Source organism: Squalius cephalus, assembly GCF_949319135.1.
Source record: "Squalius cephalus genome assembly, chromosome: 6".
Classification (NCBI taxonomy): domain Eukaryota; kingdom Metazoa; phylum Chordata; class Actinopteri; order Cypriniformes; family Leuciscidae; genus Squalius; species Squalius cephalus.
This window is the reverse complement of record NC_137127.1, coordinates 10,923,839-10,940,374: the sequence shown is the minus strand read 5'-3', so window position 1 is coordinate 10,940,374 and position 16,536 is coordinate 10,923,839.

Genomic DNA, 16,536 nt, shown 5'->3' with positions numbered 1-16,536 from the left:
ACAAAATAAATCAACAACAATATATTAATAATAATGATTAAATGAATAGCCTATTATTTATTATTAGAGTATTATTATTTCAAATGGAAAATAACTGAGACGTTCTTATAGGTTATTGAATGTCATCAACCAGATTTAATCGGTTAATGGAAGGGAAATAGTTTATTACAGTTTCTCTATTTAGCATTTCAATAGGCCTATAAAAGTTGCAGTCAGTTTTAACGACAGATATAGGCGAGATTAATAGAGCATTAAACACGCAAATTCGTGTCCGTCCAAAAAAGCTATTTAAACTAAGATTTGCCTAAATTACTAAAAGTCGAAGACGATCAAGAATATCAATAACGTATACATACATAAAAGTCAAAGAATTAATAACCCTTAGGCTAAATATCAATCTAAAAATATTTAGGCCGTTTAAAATTAAAATGTTCAAATTTATGATTTTTTTTTCTTTTCTCAAAATATCGGAGAAGGCTAATGCAACAACAACAAAAAAGATAAGGAAAAAAAAAGTAAAAGATAAAAAGCCCGAAAAAGCCAAACGCAATATTTCAAGTTTAATTACTATTGGATTGCACGTGCTGGCATATCGACAGATTAGAACAAGAACACGGAGCAACCGTGTTGTGTTGCTGTATAAAGCGGCAGGGAGTTTCCAGTGACCCCTATTCATTCCTGTTAGACAGCTCGTTTGGACAAGTTAATGGCCTTTGAAATAAAAGTGGACAAAATAAAACTTTCTTTAAAAGTTACATACCAAAACATATAAAATAACCATTAAATAAAATTCGCCTCAGAAGGGAGCTTGGGAGTAAACACTATTTCTACAAGGTATCAGCATAAAACCATGACCCCACTAAATTTAATTTTAGGGACAAATCAATCCTCTTCTCCTTTATCGATCGGAACACTTGGGCTGCGTTTCAACGCCCTTTTGTTTCACTTCGAGATAGCATTTCGATTAGATCCTTTATTAAGAGCGGATTGCTCCAAAAGGATCGGTGTGGCCAGAAAATTAAATGGTGACATTTTAATTACTGGACATTGTTAAAAGCGGACGGTAGCCTAATAGTTGTGCACGAGGACGCTGTTTTCAACCCAGGTGGACTGAAAAGTGAAGGCTGTGCTTGTGCAGAACAGACCGCACAATACAAACGAGAAAACGCGCAACAGCTGCACTACAAATGAGCGAATGAAAAGGCTGTTTGGCTGTGAATAGCCAAGCAGTCAGAGACTCAGTCCGGGTTAATTATTTATATACAGTTATAAATTGGATTTTTTTTAAAGTGGATATTCATTTTACAAATATGCTATATGTGTTTCAACATCATTTCAGTAACCACAGAAATTATATTAGGCCTACAGGTTTGCCAGAATATAAATACGCTCGTGAACAGAAGTCGCCTTTGCAATTGGTTAGCCTACAAACGCTATTGGAAGGCTATCGACAAAACATAGGCTGCTGTCATTATTTGCACATATATTTGTAGGACTAATAGCTATATAGCTAAATAAATAAGTTATTCATTAAAAAGTTTCTGCCTTAAATTTTTTAAGTAGCTACAATCAATTTGGATGTTTAAGTCATTTCAACTTAAATTACATTAAACTGACTTGAATGAGCTGAATCTTGTAAAACTTATGAAAAAAAGTTAATTGCTTATTTTATTTTGATGAGTTTGCCTAACTTATTTTGATGAGTTAAAGCAATGTAAAAACATGTTGTCATAACTTATTGATCATAATGTTTTACAGTATATATACACTGTAAAAAGTGAATAGTTGGATCAACTTAAAAATTACTTCAATTGGTAACACCTAAAGAAATTAAGTTTTCTCAACTTAAATTATCACGTTTAAAAAGTGAATAGTTGGATCAACTTAAAAAATTACTTCAACTGGTAACACCTAAAGAAATGAAGTTTTCTCAACTTAAATGATCACGTTTTATCGTGAAAAACGTGATAATTTAAGTTGAGAAATCTTAATTTCTTTAGGTGTTACCAATTGAAGTAATTTTTTTAAGTTGATCCAACTATTCACTTTTTACAGTGTGTATATATATATATATATATATATATATATATATATATATATATATATATATATATATTCACTAAATATTGACAAATAGGCATATATCAAAATAATAACAAAAACCTTGAGTTGTGCCTAAAAAAAAATCGCTAACAAAAGGTTGACCCTCCTGAATGTCACTGGCTGAAAAATTCTTCCAATCTACATAGAAAATTAAGAATGTTAATGGAACGTATAAATGCACACAAAAATAAGTTTGTATGCTGCTTTGTGTCTGTCCTCCATTGTGTCTATAAGGGTCAGGATAGGGTCACCTGATGATGTAGTGAGGCTGCCCATTTGTGACTGGCAGCTGCGGTAATTTTACTTGTCAACTCAGAAAATTAGGTACAAAACAAACAAGGCTTTTAAAATGAACTTGTCACTCTTGGTTCCCTTGACACAGGGTCACTGTGCTTAGACTCCACTAGAAGATTTTAAATTGCAGAGACTAAAATAAATAAATAAAAATACAAAAATAAAACCCAGCAAGGGTAATAGTATCTACCGTTCACTAATTGGGTTGGTCAATAGTATCAGTATCAAAACAAATTAGTAAATGAGGAATGGAATGGTCTCATTCGTAACATTAACAAACACGTTAGTGTTGTATAATGAACTTAAATGAAATGATTAAATTAAAAGCTTTTTGGACAGAAAACTGAACTTTTAAAACATTTTAAAGGAAAATCTACACTAGCTCAAAAAAAGCCAGCCTCTATTATTACACAATGACAGCAAGAAAAAGAGAACGTTATTAAGAGATGAATCAGGAGGGTCATTATGTGGATCATGCTTACCTTTACAAGACTGAAGGAAAGAAAAACTCATTTAAGTGTTCCTACATTAATCACAGCCTGCACATCAAACTGCGATAATCACCTGAACACTCCATTAAAATAAAACTGCCAGCCCTAGGGAAATCTCACCTTACTCTTTAATTGTTTTGAGGCTTTGATCGGCTTTTTAATCCAAGATTAATTTATGCATTTTTAAATAACTCTACATATGATTAATAAGCTTGAAAATTAAAAGGAGTCTGAAGCAATTATAACAAGTGGTTGGTCATCACCTCATTAGATGGTGTTGGGAGAGAAAAGCGTGTGTTTGTGTGTGCGTGTCTGAAAGAGAAAGGCACGTAGATTTACATAAGACTGTCCGTACTCATATATTACAAACCGGAAGAATAGCAATGCAGCTGTTTATGTGCATTGCATAATGCATTATGGGGCTGGATGAATTATGATATGACATGCACTCCATGAAAGGCACAAGCGGTGCTAAGTGGTGAAATAGAAGAGAGAGTAGATTGGCAGAATGAGAGTGGTAGCTAAAAGGGTCAGTATAATAATGGGGACTTTACAGATTTACATACTAATAGTTTTATTCCCAAGAAAGTAAAACGCAGCTCAGAGCTCCCAGACTGCCGGCCATGGCCAATTTCAGTTCCACAGCACTGGCTCGATTATTTTGGGAATAATGTCTCTATAACTAATTGTGCTGTGGAGTAGCTTCTCCAAGTGTAGATTTACACCAGCCCTTCAAAAGCCATACAGTCTGTCAAGGTCATACAGGAGACCAGTGAAGCTTCGGCCATGTGTGTGTATGTGTGTATGAGTGTCACGCTTGAAAGAAACAGCAGCAGACAGGGATGTTAGGGAAATCTCTAGAGTGTGATGGAGAGAGAGAGAGAGAGCAAGTTTTGAGAGTAAAAGCAGGGGTTTCTTCAACCTGCTAATGTGTAAACAAGACATCACTCCACTCCTTGCCTGATGCTCATCTTCTTCTATAAAAACCTTCCTTGCGCAGCTCTCAAACACACATACACACACACACCTGCTGCAAATAATAACACGTTATCTGCTGCTTGCTATAAAGCACGTCGCTTTATCTTGCTGTGGGAGGGCTGAGTGTTTCAAACAGACTTGTGTCATCTTGTAAAAAGCGTTTGTAGCATGCATTTATCTCGCCAAATATGAATTGATTTTTGAATGTATAGCCCGTATAGAAGTAGGAGGCATTATAGAGGTTATCTGCGACGTGCGTATGCGTGTCTGAGTCTGTTCACGACAGCCAAGAGCACAAGAACCCTTTTGTCACAAACGGGCCTCATCTGCCACAGCGGAGACCTGTTCTCAGGAGAGAAGACGGGAACAAAGGTGCTAAAAGGCAGTGTGACAGTGAGGGCATCCTGAGGAAAGGGGAACCCTTTCACACACAACCACAGCTGTCAATCATTCTTCAAATCACAAACATGCGCACAGCACGCTTTCGCCAGAGTCCAACCCGGATTGACTGACAAAGCTGACAAAAAGAAGCGTTTTACAACTGCTACAAAGAGGGGTTTCACAGCAATGCCATAGAAGAACCATTTTGGGTTCTCCAAAGAACCTTTTAGTGAACAGTTCTTGAGAATATTGAATTTGGCAGTGGTTATTTATTTATTAATGTGCCCTCCTAATCTTTAATCAAAATGACTTCCCCTCCCTCTTCTCTTCTCTGATGATGTGTTTACTGGGATGTGGGCGGGACAACCTGTCACTCACATGACATCACATCAATCATCAATCCAATCAATTCATGATGGACAAAATCAAGTCCCGCCCTACATTTCTTCTTGTTTGAGAAGCAGTTTCACTCAAAAACGTCACACTAGACGATCCATTTCATGTCAACTTTAAAAGAAAAATGTTTTTCAATTTGATAATGTGAAGAGCCTTTTATGCAATGGAAAGGTTCCATGGATGTTAAAGATTCTTCATGGAACCATAGATGCCAATAAAGAACCTTTATTTTTGGAGTGGAGTGTAGAAGTTAAAGAGGAAAGAAAGTACCGCCTGACCTCATTTCGACCGATTTTTGCAGGCCGCAGAAAATGCTTATTACATCCGAAAAAAGAGCATCACCTCAAAAAGGCAGTTCCATCACCTCAGCGTGTTAGCCAATAGTGCCAATCACAGACCGAGCCTCAGCCTGTGATAATGGGAATTATAGTAATGAAATCCGGCGCCTGGGCCCGTACGCCACCTGAGGCGCTGGTATACTATAGCAGGGCATTAACATAAAGATGCGACTTGCTTGTTTTGCAAGGTCTATCAGAGGGATAGTCCACAGAGATAATAACTATTAGTAAAAGGACAGTGCTTTGCTGGATTCCAGCTGTGGAGGCTACATTTCCATACAGATGGAAAGGCTCTAGGGGGGTTATATGTATGCAGAAAGGAGCAACTGTGTGGGGTGATGCCATCGGCTATCTTCACCGAGAGCCTTGATCTGATCTCCATCCTCATCATCTTTCTCTGTAGGAGTAGCAGTGAATTAACTCCTGCTATTAGAATAGTAAAAGTCCTGCTGAAAGAGGTGGGATTGAAGATGTGTGTATATTTGGGGCTCTTTGGGGCCGATGTCCGAAGTGCTGAATTCAATACTCTCAGAGGTATCAAGTGCAAACAGCTCGAGCGATCTAGGTGTGACCATCTGCTTGACATCTCTAACAGGTTGGAAATGTGAGAAGCAAATTTCAGTGGCAAATTCAAAGTCAAAGTTCTCTAACTTGTGGCAAAGGGAAAGGTCACCTATAAATTAAAATACAGTCTTCATCTACTCACCTTCATGTAATTCCAAACTTGTATGACTGTCTTTCTTCTGAGGAACACAAAAGAAGACATTTTAAGACATTTTTTCACCTTTTTGTCCATACAGTGAAAGTAAATAGAGTCCAAAGCATAACATCAGACAATTTTTTATATTTTTCTTTCTAACAGTGTGCCATATGTGCTGAGCCAGTATTTTATGTAATCAACACACAAACAGTTCATACTAATTATTCATGAAACACAAAACGCTGACTGTAGCATGTATGGATCTTGAATCTTTTTATCACTGACCCTGATAAAAGGGTAATGTGATATGACGAAGAAGAGAGGATGAGATTTTAGGGTATATCCTGTTAGCATTTGATTAATTATGCATGCGAGGGCTACACTATAAATAGCTCTGGAGAGATGGGTATTGGTCCTCTAATGATTAGGCCAATGTCATGCTTAAGGCAAGCAGTTTGTGTAAATAAGGCCAGCACTCTACAAACAGCAGATGTTTCACATGCACACAATGACCTTCTTTGGTGTCTCACATTCCCCTGATGTCTAAGTTCTAGTAATAAATAAATGTACACCATTCTTTTTTTTTTAAACCATACTTTCAGTCCTCTCTTCTCATTCCACATTCATTAGAGCAAAATTCATCTCTTAACAGGTGGGTAACAGAAACCAATAATGGCAGTATTTAGATTTGCCCTTGATTAAGAGCTTAGAGTTAGTCAGAAACCATTATGTCCCTTCTGGGTTATAATCACAGTCTACATAATGTTTTTTTTCCAGCACCTGAACCCCCTTTGTTACTTGCAGACAATGGATGTAAAGTGTGCTACTGTAGAGAACAGAAGACAGCCAGACTGATTCCATCAGGACTATTCTGTGTTTAAGAGGCCTTTCCGCCAAAGAAGAACCATTTCAAAACCAAAGCATGATCAACCTTTGCATATGCACTGAATAAAGTCCTAAAGGGATATTCATCCAAAATTGAACACCATTTACTAACCGTCATGTTGTTACAAACATGACTTTGTTTCTTCCGTGGAACACAAAAGGAGATATGTTAAAAAAGTCCATACAAATGTAAAAAAAATCAAAGGAGTCCAATGTCATGCAGAAATAAAGAAACTTATACAGGTTTAGAATGACATGAGGGTGAGTAAATGATAGAATTTGAATACAAGTTAAGAACTGAAATCACCATGGTTACCAAACAGATAAGATTCTAGACGAAGGATGTTTCTGTAATAGAAAAATAATTTAATAATTAACATCCAGTTCCTTGCAAGTCATATCAACATGTTAATGATATTTGAAAATATAAATTTTCAAAAACATGTGAATGTGAAGCAATGCACTCAGGCTTCCATGAACATGATTCTTACTAATCAGTGTTGGGGGTAATTGTTTATTAGTAGTTATGTAATCAGATTTCATTTTCAAGTAATTAGTAAAGTAACACATTACTTTTAAATTTACAACTAAATATCTGAGTAACTTTTTCAAATAAGAAACGCAAGTTACTTTGTTTTCACATATATTGACTGACAGCTCTCCAGTCCAAATGTAGAGAGAAATTGGGAGTGAGGTTATTGTAGTTGTGAGCATGTATTTACTCACAAAAACAGGTTCAGTATTCCTCAAAATGAATAAAAACAGTGAAATGCAAACTCACTGAATATTATGCAAACCTGCAATAATTAAATGTTAAATAATACAAAATATACTTTATGTACTTAATTTCACTTTATTAAGCAATGTCTTTGCCGCTGACCTTCGACGATCAAATTCAAGCATATTAATAAGTAAAACATTACTTTAGATAAACATCACATTTGTGTTACATTTGTGTTGTTTTTATTGCTTAAGTAAGAGTGTTGAACATTCTTCTTATGTGTCCTATTCTTCTGTGATTCAGAATGGCAGCAACGTTTAGTTACTGTACAGGCGTGAATTTGCATTTCATTTTCCATTTGCATATTTGCTTTAAAAGGGCCAAAAAAAGAACTATTTTGTTATTAAAAAACAAACAAAAAAGCCTAGCACATGTGAGAAAAAGTAACACAAAAGTAACATAACATTACTTTCCATAAAAAGTAACTTTTACAATTAGTTACTTTTTCATTAGTAATGCGATATTGTAACTCGTTACTTTTAAAAGTAACTTTCCCCAACACTGTTAGTAATTAAAAGAAAACATCTGATCTGAGGTCGCCAAGAGCAAACAACTCGCTTTCCAATTCAAAGCAAATTACGACCATGGCAGAGAGAGCCGTTCAATCCTGCTGTAGCGAATACAGCGAGAATTCACCCGTGACATCAATCTCATTCATGTTACATACCAAAACAATCCAGGAGATGCTGTGAACAAAGCAACAATCACAACAACACGAGCGAAACACAGGGGCAATAAGTGCAAGCTATCAACCCTCACATGCGCAATCTAATTGAAGCTCACCAAACACCTCTTGGCTGCTTTGCCTCAGCCCCAGTAACCTGCCATAATGCATTCGGCCATTTAAATTAACTCACAACATTTCTCCTCTTTCTTTTTTTTTTTTAAGGTGAGAGGGGGTGGAAAAGCTGTGGCTGCTCAGATGAGCAATGTATCATTATCCAGAGTCCTGCATCCCCTCGTAACTGCAGCACCGCAGGCTAGGCAGTCTTGCGTGAGCTCCATCTACTGAGCCAGGCAATCTGGCCAGCAGACATGCATGTATTCATAATGGCAGCAGCCTTTCATGTAGCAGAGAGAAATCGAGAGCGGGATGAAAGCTCTTTTGGAGGACACTAATGCTCATCATTACTAAATGCTACACACATAACAGCTTATCCCACCCACAGAATGTGACTAGTAAATACATATTACTACAGCGGTTCAATTGGATTTAAAGCAAAGAGGCTAAGAAGTAATTACTGTAAAGATGGTTAAATGCAAGATACTTGTAATGTTTTCTCAATATTTGTTGTCTGCGTCATGACAGACAAAAGGAGGAGCGGATAAACGCAGGGACCGACGCCTGACCTACAACATATTAAAAAAGTTTTTGGCTGAACATAATTCGATTGTGGACACATTGTTTTTCTTCACATTTACATTAAACCGCTTGAATACTGCACTGCAAAAAATGATTTGGTACAGTTTATTTTAAGGTGGCCATGTTATACATTTAATGACTGAGTAATAATAATTAACTACTTATAGGGTTAGGATTAGGTTTTTATTTAGGGTTAGTTGCATGTAATTATGCATCATTTTTAGTTTCCACTATGCATGAGGACAATGTAAAATTAAGTGTTACCAATTAATATTTGTTTCAGTACAATTATCTAAACATTCTTAAATCAAGATGCATTCATTTTAGAAGCAAATTGACATAAGATGTTAAGTTTTGTTTTCTGAAAAAATGTATCAAAATTGAGTGAGTTTATGCTTAAAACAAGGAAAGATATCTGCCAATGAGGTACACCGTAGAAAATTATATGATCAATAAGTTGTGACAACATGTTTTCACATTGCTTTAAGTTAAGCAATTTTTAAGCAACTTATTTTAGATTCAACTCATTTTTTCACACAAGTCATAAGTCAGTTTAATATATTTTAAGTTGATTGTACTTAAAAATTTAAGGCAGCAACTTTTTTTTTTTTTTACAGTGGAATAAACTTCAATACTTAATATCTTATGTCACTTAGCTTTTAAAGTAATTGCATCTTGATTTAAGAATGATATATACAGTATTCTATTTATACATGGGGGAAAAACACTGTGGGTAAGTACATCTTGCTCAAAAATACATAAAATAATTTCTCTCTTCATCCAGTCCCATGCAAAATATGCTGAGAAATGAAAATCCCTTGTCCAGTTTCTGTAATACTTTAACGTCAACCATTTTTTTTTTATGTATTCCCAATAAGAATGTATTAGGGATGCACAATATATCGCTACCATATAGTAATACTAATAATTTGATAACATCTTTTATACAAACGTATTTTTATGAACTTAACAAACGTATTCAAAAATTGTTTACATGATCTCTTTAAGTAAACAGAAGCTGCAGAAATCATTTTGAGTGTAACTGTTCTGTGTGACTCTCACCTCACACATTCAGGCTTACATTTTTCTCTTTTGTCTCTTTTTTCCCTCTGTCTTCGTACCAGAGAGTAAAAGCTGAACAGGATTATGACAGGAAGCTGTTCAGTGGGATTTAGAGGCTTTTCGTTCTCAGTGGAACTGAGAGTTTTAATTCAGTCCAGACCCATATTAGGCCGCTGGTCAGCTGAATATAGATGCTGAAATAGGTGTTCTCTAGCCAAGGGGGAAAGAGAGGGGCGGCGGCGCAGCGACTGATTTTGAATGATGCCTTTGCCGTCTGAGTAATGAACAGGTCAGAGAGGTCAACCCATTACAAGTGCAGCTACTTAATTATTAATTACACACTTCTATAAAGCAAAGGACAACTTCACTATGTTGTGTGTGTGTGTCGTGTAACCAGGGCCGTCGCTTGCGGGGCGAAAAGTTGGTGACGATTCTAGGGGCCCCGGAACGGGGGGCCCGCAGCAACAACCTGCACTGGGGCCCCAGATACCCCAGCGTGTAACCTCAAACACACATGCAGTGGGGTCCAAATGTCTAAGACCACAATAAAAATCTGCGATTCAAAGCCTAATAGGATTTTGAAACATTTAAAATGAGGAATCATTATGATATACAATGATATATTTAGATTCTACGCTATTTCTAGGTCACTAATTATCAAATAAGCAAATTAGTGAAATTGATCATGTGACTCTTTGTACAGAAGGTCAGATGATCTTGCTCCCATTGAAGCAAGATGCACGCACACACAAACACACACACACACACACACATATATATATATATATATATATAAACAAATGCAAAATAGAAGTATTGTAATTGCATGCAAAAGTGTGCACATAAGTTTACTTGTTTTCCAACTCTTTCATATGCATTCACAGACACTAACAGCAGATTTTAGTAACACCATGTAGAAATGTTTCATGTTCAACAAGAGCTACATGAGAAGAGATGGATTTAACTTAATAATTACACGTGGTGACGGAAAACCACACTTGGCTCACACAGTTACTGTATGCAATTAAAATATTATTCATTACCTTTTAAATACAACACTGGTGCCGGAATCCCATTAAATTTGGGATAATTGAGTGTGTTTAATTATCAGCTGTGGCATGAAGTTAGTTTAGGAGAAAGTCTGTAAGAGAGAGAGAGAGAGAAACACGAGTGAATGGTGACCTAGTTAATGTCAGAAACATTGTGTTTTAAAAATGACCTTGCTCTTGAAGCTGGGCTCAGAATAACTCAGAATAACTCTTCTCTTAGACACTCGGGGCATATGAGAGTAATAATGTTCAAACGCTGTATCTTTTTTCTCTCACCTAGCAAAATTGCGTATTGCAATAATATTATCGTCTCAGGGCAGGCCACGGACTGTCTTTTCTGTAAGTGTTGCACTGCATGAAATGTCGCTGAGTAAAAGCTTTTTTTGGCTCATAACTGAGAATTATTTTTCATGGAGATGACTTATGAGCTGTAAACTAAGCTTTGAGGGGTCACAACCCAAGAAAGAGGGTCGTAGGTCTGTTGGAATTGAAAAAAACAAAACAATAAAATACAACTAACCATGTAATAAAACAGAGTTAACTTTTAAAAGAAAGGTGAAAACACTTCCCGTATCCTTCGTTGTCAAACTTTCGGCACAACTTCGTCACATGGAAAAAGCCAACCAAATCAGGTAGATGCCAACATGGACAAGCAGCGTGACATCCTTGAGAAAAACTGCAAAAAATACACAATATAAAAGAGAATGACTCAGCTTCCATTAAACACTTGCAAATTGTAGGATCAATATTGGTCCTAAAGCAAAACCAGCTGAGAACCACCGCTGCATGTAATGACCAATTCATAAAATCAGCTGTTAAATATTTACGTTAAGCCACAAATGAAAGATTCTACCTATTTGTCTGCAATCTGCATGTTCTGTCTTGTCTGAAAGTGCCTCCGGGTAACATGCTGGGTACTGCCAGCCGAGCTCCCCTTCTCCTTAGGCCGGCTGTGCGGTTCTGCCTGGCCTGCCCGGTTCAAGCTCAGAGCAGGATGGCTGGGGGCAGTTGAGTCTGGTGTTACTGAGCGAGATGGAGTCGCTCTGCCTGCAACTCCACCGTGCTTCATTAGGAAACAAAATATAAGCTTTCCACTCCATTACCAATGACTTTAGGAGTGAAAGCACATAAGACGGCGACTCACCTCATCAGCAATGCATTGCAATAAACGCGCAGGCTTGAACAGGCTACAGAGACAAGGAGAGAGAGAGAGAGAGAGAGAGAGAGGAGGGAGAGCGGGGGCACAAAACAGCATTAGCCTACATATGATGTCTTTACAGTGGAACAGCGAGGAAAAATCATTAATGCAATAAAATGTGCCCAGATTAATCAAACGCATCAAACTCTTATGAAAATATCACAGGGGTAGAAATGTTCTATTACGTCTAATGGTGTCTAATCTAATACAGGCAGTTAAGGGCTTGGGTATTTCTTCATTGTGAAATGCAATTTGGGAAGTTTAAAGGGAGCCAGTGAAGCGTGGGTCTCGCACTGCCGACAGGAACATGGGGCATGATGATATATTTTTTTTCCCCTCTCTCTCTCTCTCTCTCTCTCTCTCTCTCTCTCTTCCCCTTTCCTTCAAACTCATAAAAGCTCACTATTAAAGATCCCTGGATGGAGTGAATTTGAAGAGCTGGAAAAAAAAACTGAGAAAAGATGAGAGGCAATATGTAATTAGCATGTCATAATCAAAACGACTCATTCGGACACATTATGATCACAGGGAGGAAATTATTGCATCGCTAGTGGCAATCTGTGGGCATGTGTTAACACCATTTCCATAATGAAAATACACAAATGTTAATAGCCCGCGCCTTGATTTGGAGGGGGAATACGGAAAAGAACGTTAATTTCACACCGCACTTTCACTAGCCCTTAGGTTGTTGGAGAATTGCAGGGTTGAAGAAACACACATATAGGCTGAAACCATTCGCAAATGTTGTTTTTCCCGATTTCTCTCTTACGACAACGTTCTTCTCGGGCTGGAAAAAAAAACAAAACAAAAAAAACAGCGTCGCTCCCATGCCACACTTTTCCAGAGAGGCCCCACACAAAAATTCTCATTTTCAATTAAAAGCTCATTTAATTTGAAGTTGACATGAAACCATAAATGGGAATTAGCATATCTAGGAGCGTGCCGAAGTGTATGTTGTATATTTTACTTTAAAAATTGATTTTTAGCTCTATCCATTTACTTCAGAATGGCAATGATTGATGAGAACGCATATTTCTTTCGCAACACAAACAAAAAGTAACAAGTCCTGGCAGTTTTTTTTTTAGGATTGAACAACTTAAATTCACAACATTTGCATGTCCAATGATCATGCTCAAATGGAGTATCAAGGCAAAATGAGACAGACAGAGGAAAGAGTGCAAAAGCAATAACACAATGACATGTTTCCTCAGGGTTAAAAGACACAAAAAAATGAGAAGCTGACTATATCCAATTTGTTTTTTCCTCAAAGAATAGATATGGTTAAATTAACAACATATTACCTTTATGAAGTCAAGGTTTGCACATGCTGAATCACTCTGCCCTCTACTTTGTACAGGCTAGGACTATGTATGAAAAAAACGTCTATGAAAGAAAGTTAAGGACATGTCAAAATCCTCAAAACATTCGGTAATAATAATAATAAATTAAATATATATATATATATATGAAATAAAATAATAAATAATAAAATAACATTTTTAAATAAAATAAATAAAAAAGAATTGTAATCTCACACAAAAGACTACACATCAGACAGGAGTCAGAAGACACATTAGTAATACCTGGTGCATTTCCTGCTATAAACATTAATGGGAGACATTAGCGATAAGCGCATTTCCTAATAAATTGTCCTTCGTATGTATACAACAAACATAAAAGCTGAAAATCAGCAAGCCAGCAGAAGCCGAGCTGTCCTTTTGCCAACCGCCAATGAAATCTTAGAATACTGAACAATCAACTTTGTGCGATTACGTAAGAATAACTTTCAACAGAGTTATAAAGGGTCAGAAACTTTTCTTGTGTCTTGACTCAATTTATCAGAGGACAGGCCTGAGACACCACAGAGTGCCCTCTCTCCCCGATTGTGGCTCTCTTCAATGCCCTATTTCCGGGACGGGACACAGTAAATCACTTGCTCATTTTACAGGGCCTCTTTGACAAATCCACAATGCATTTATTGATTCATTCTCTAAATCAAATAAGCCCCCCCGCCCCCTCCCTGCGTTAATACCTAGAGACCCCCTACCTGACACAATATCCATTCTGCTGCTGGAAAATGAAGTATCAGTCGACATGGATAATGAATTCATCCTGCATTGCTAAAATAACTCTAATTGCCAACCACATGCCGGAGCAATTGGAAAATAATATTAATGCGCATTTGCTAGGTGTATTATCCATTTGTCCAAGTCAATAAGAACTGTCATTAAAAGCGGCAATAAAACTCACATTTCGCCCGCTTATTTATCTCACAGGGAATTCAAACTTGCATTTAGCACATTTTGCAGACTGATTACTTATCACATTACAATGCTTTTTTTCATGTTAAAATTCAAATGAGATGTTTCTGGAATGAATGGTACAGTTTAATTTGCATATTTATTATCTTTATGGGTAAGGTTCCAGAGTAGAGTTTGAAAGTAATCATAAAAGCGCATATTTCCTCCTCGTCGCACCATTTCTCATCAGCCGTATTGGCCCATTTCGACTCTTTGGTTCTAATAAATGATTCTTTGCATTATTTTTGTGAGCTGCATGTAAAACGTTATAAATGCATTACGTTTAGCAAATCTACAATGCGTGTCAGGCAGGCCCGAAGTTGAAAAAACAACAGATGTTGTCTTGGGTCCCTTTCAAATAATCCACAAACAGCCCTCCAAAATAGACAACCTCAAGACCCATCTAAATGACAGACCTTGGGGTTTCTGAAAAAAGGGCGACTACCTGTGATCAACAGCTGCTTTTGAGCCCCTAATTCACTTCAGAAGAGAATAAGCTGAAGGAGGACGTTGGGTGCTGAGCAAGGGCATTTGGCTTCGGTCTCCATGGAGATAAGAGTAAAGGAGGATGTAAGATGAGAGAGGGGGAGAGGAAAGCCCTCCGTGTCTCTCTTCACTCTGCCTCATTGTTATCAAAATGACAGTCCTGTGGGTGAAATGAAATCCAGGCGAGTTAGCTCCGTCTGGACAGAGGTTAGCGCTCTGTTCATCTGTATGGGAATTATAGGCCGGCCCGGTGCCGCCGGCGCATGGGTTTAGCTGTGACCTCAGACACGGCCTCTCTCAGCAGAGGACACATTTATTATCACACCCACTTTCCGAGGACCCTACCCGAAACCCCAGTTTCTGGCACACACACACACACAGTCAAATGCCAAGACACAAACACACGCGCACACACCGGTATCAACAAGTTCTTAAAGAACAGATAGACAACTTAATGTAATTATAACCACTAAACAGTATTTTGGCTGGGAAATACTGTCCTTCATATCACGTCTTTCAGGGCAAAACAATTACATGAGTTTAAATGAACCTTTTAGTCAAACACACAAATAAACTCATCAGATAAGATGATAATATGGAAGTGTCCCTGAGAGCATGAGTGTTTTTTGTAGAAAAGATCTTGCTCAAATGAATGTATTAACGCATTTCTGAATAAAACACAGTCTTTATATTTGAATGTCATTTAGCTGAGAATCAGGCCTCGTTACTAAGTGCAACTTGTATTCAATGAAAAAAATTAGGGGCCTTATTGGGATAAATATGGATATGAAATTTTAAATGAAAGTCCCCCCCCCCCCCCCCCCGTGAAAATAAAAAGACTGGAGTGATATGAGAGAAATGAACCTAGCAAAGTGGTTGCATGAGACAATCAATTAAAACTTTAGTGAACATTATACAAAAATATCAATATAAGTACATCTGAGAAAGGGGCTAGTTGTCACATGGGGAGGATGTTACACAAATACTTTTCATTTAAAACTATTTAAAAACTTTTAATCAGCAAAGATCCACTATATAGATCAGTGACATTTACAATGTTACAAAATATTTCTATTTCAAATAAATGCGGTTCAGGTGAACTTTCAAATTCATCAAAGAATCCTGAAAAAAGTACAGCATTTTCAACATCGATAATAATAAGAAATGTTTCTTGAGCACCAAATCAGCATATTAGAATGATTTCTGAAGGATCATATGACACTGAAAACTGGAGTATTTAAAAAAATATTATTTTAAATTGTGATAATATTTCACAATATTACTGTACTTATTCCTGTATTTTCTATTTTCTTGTAGCCTTCGTGAGCATTATATATACACACAAACACATAACTGCAGACAAGTGTTGAACTTCCTGTTTTCAGCTCATCCAGATGATTTGCATACAACATATATAAAGGTGTCACTCTTTCCAAACACATCTTCATATTTATACATCATATATGCAACATCAAAACAATATTGGTATATGCAGATAGCGCATATCGCTCTCAAAGTTGTATCATACTATGACAAATACTTTCAAACATAAAGAAAAAAAAATGAGGGAGAAGAGGAAAAGGCAAAGAGAGAACGCGAAAGAAACAATCAATCAGAAGGCAATTCGCTGGCGGCTGCATATGCATCAGATCATGTCTCATGTCTTCAAGGATTTTCAGAGCGAATCGTAAAACAAAACTCCATTACCTCCTGCCAGAGCATGCAAATGAA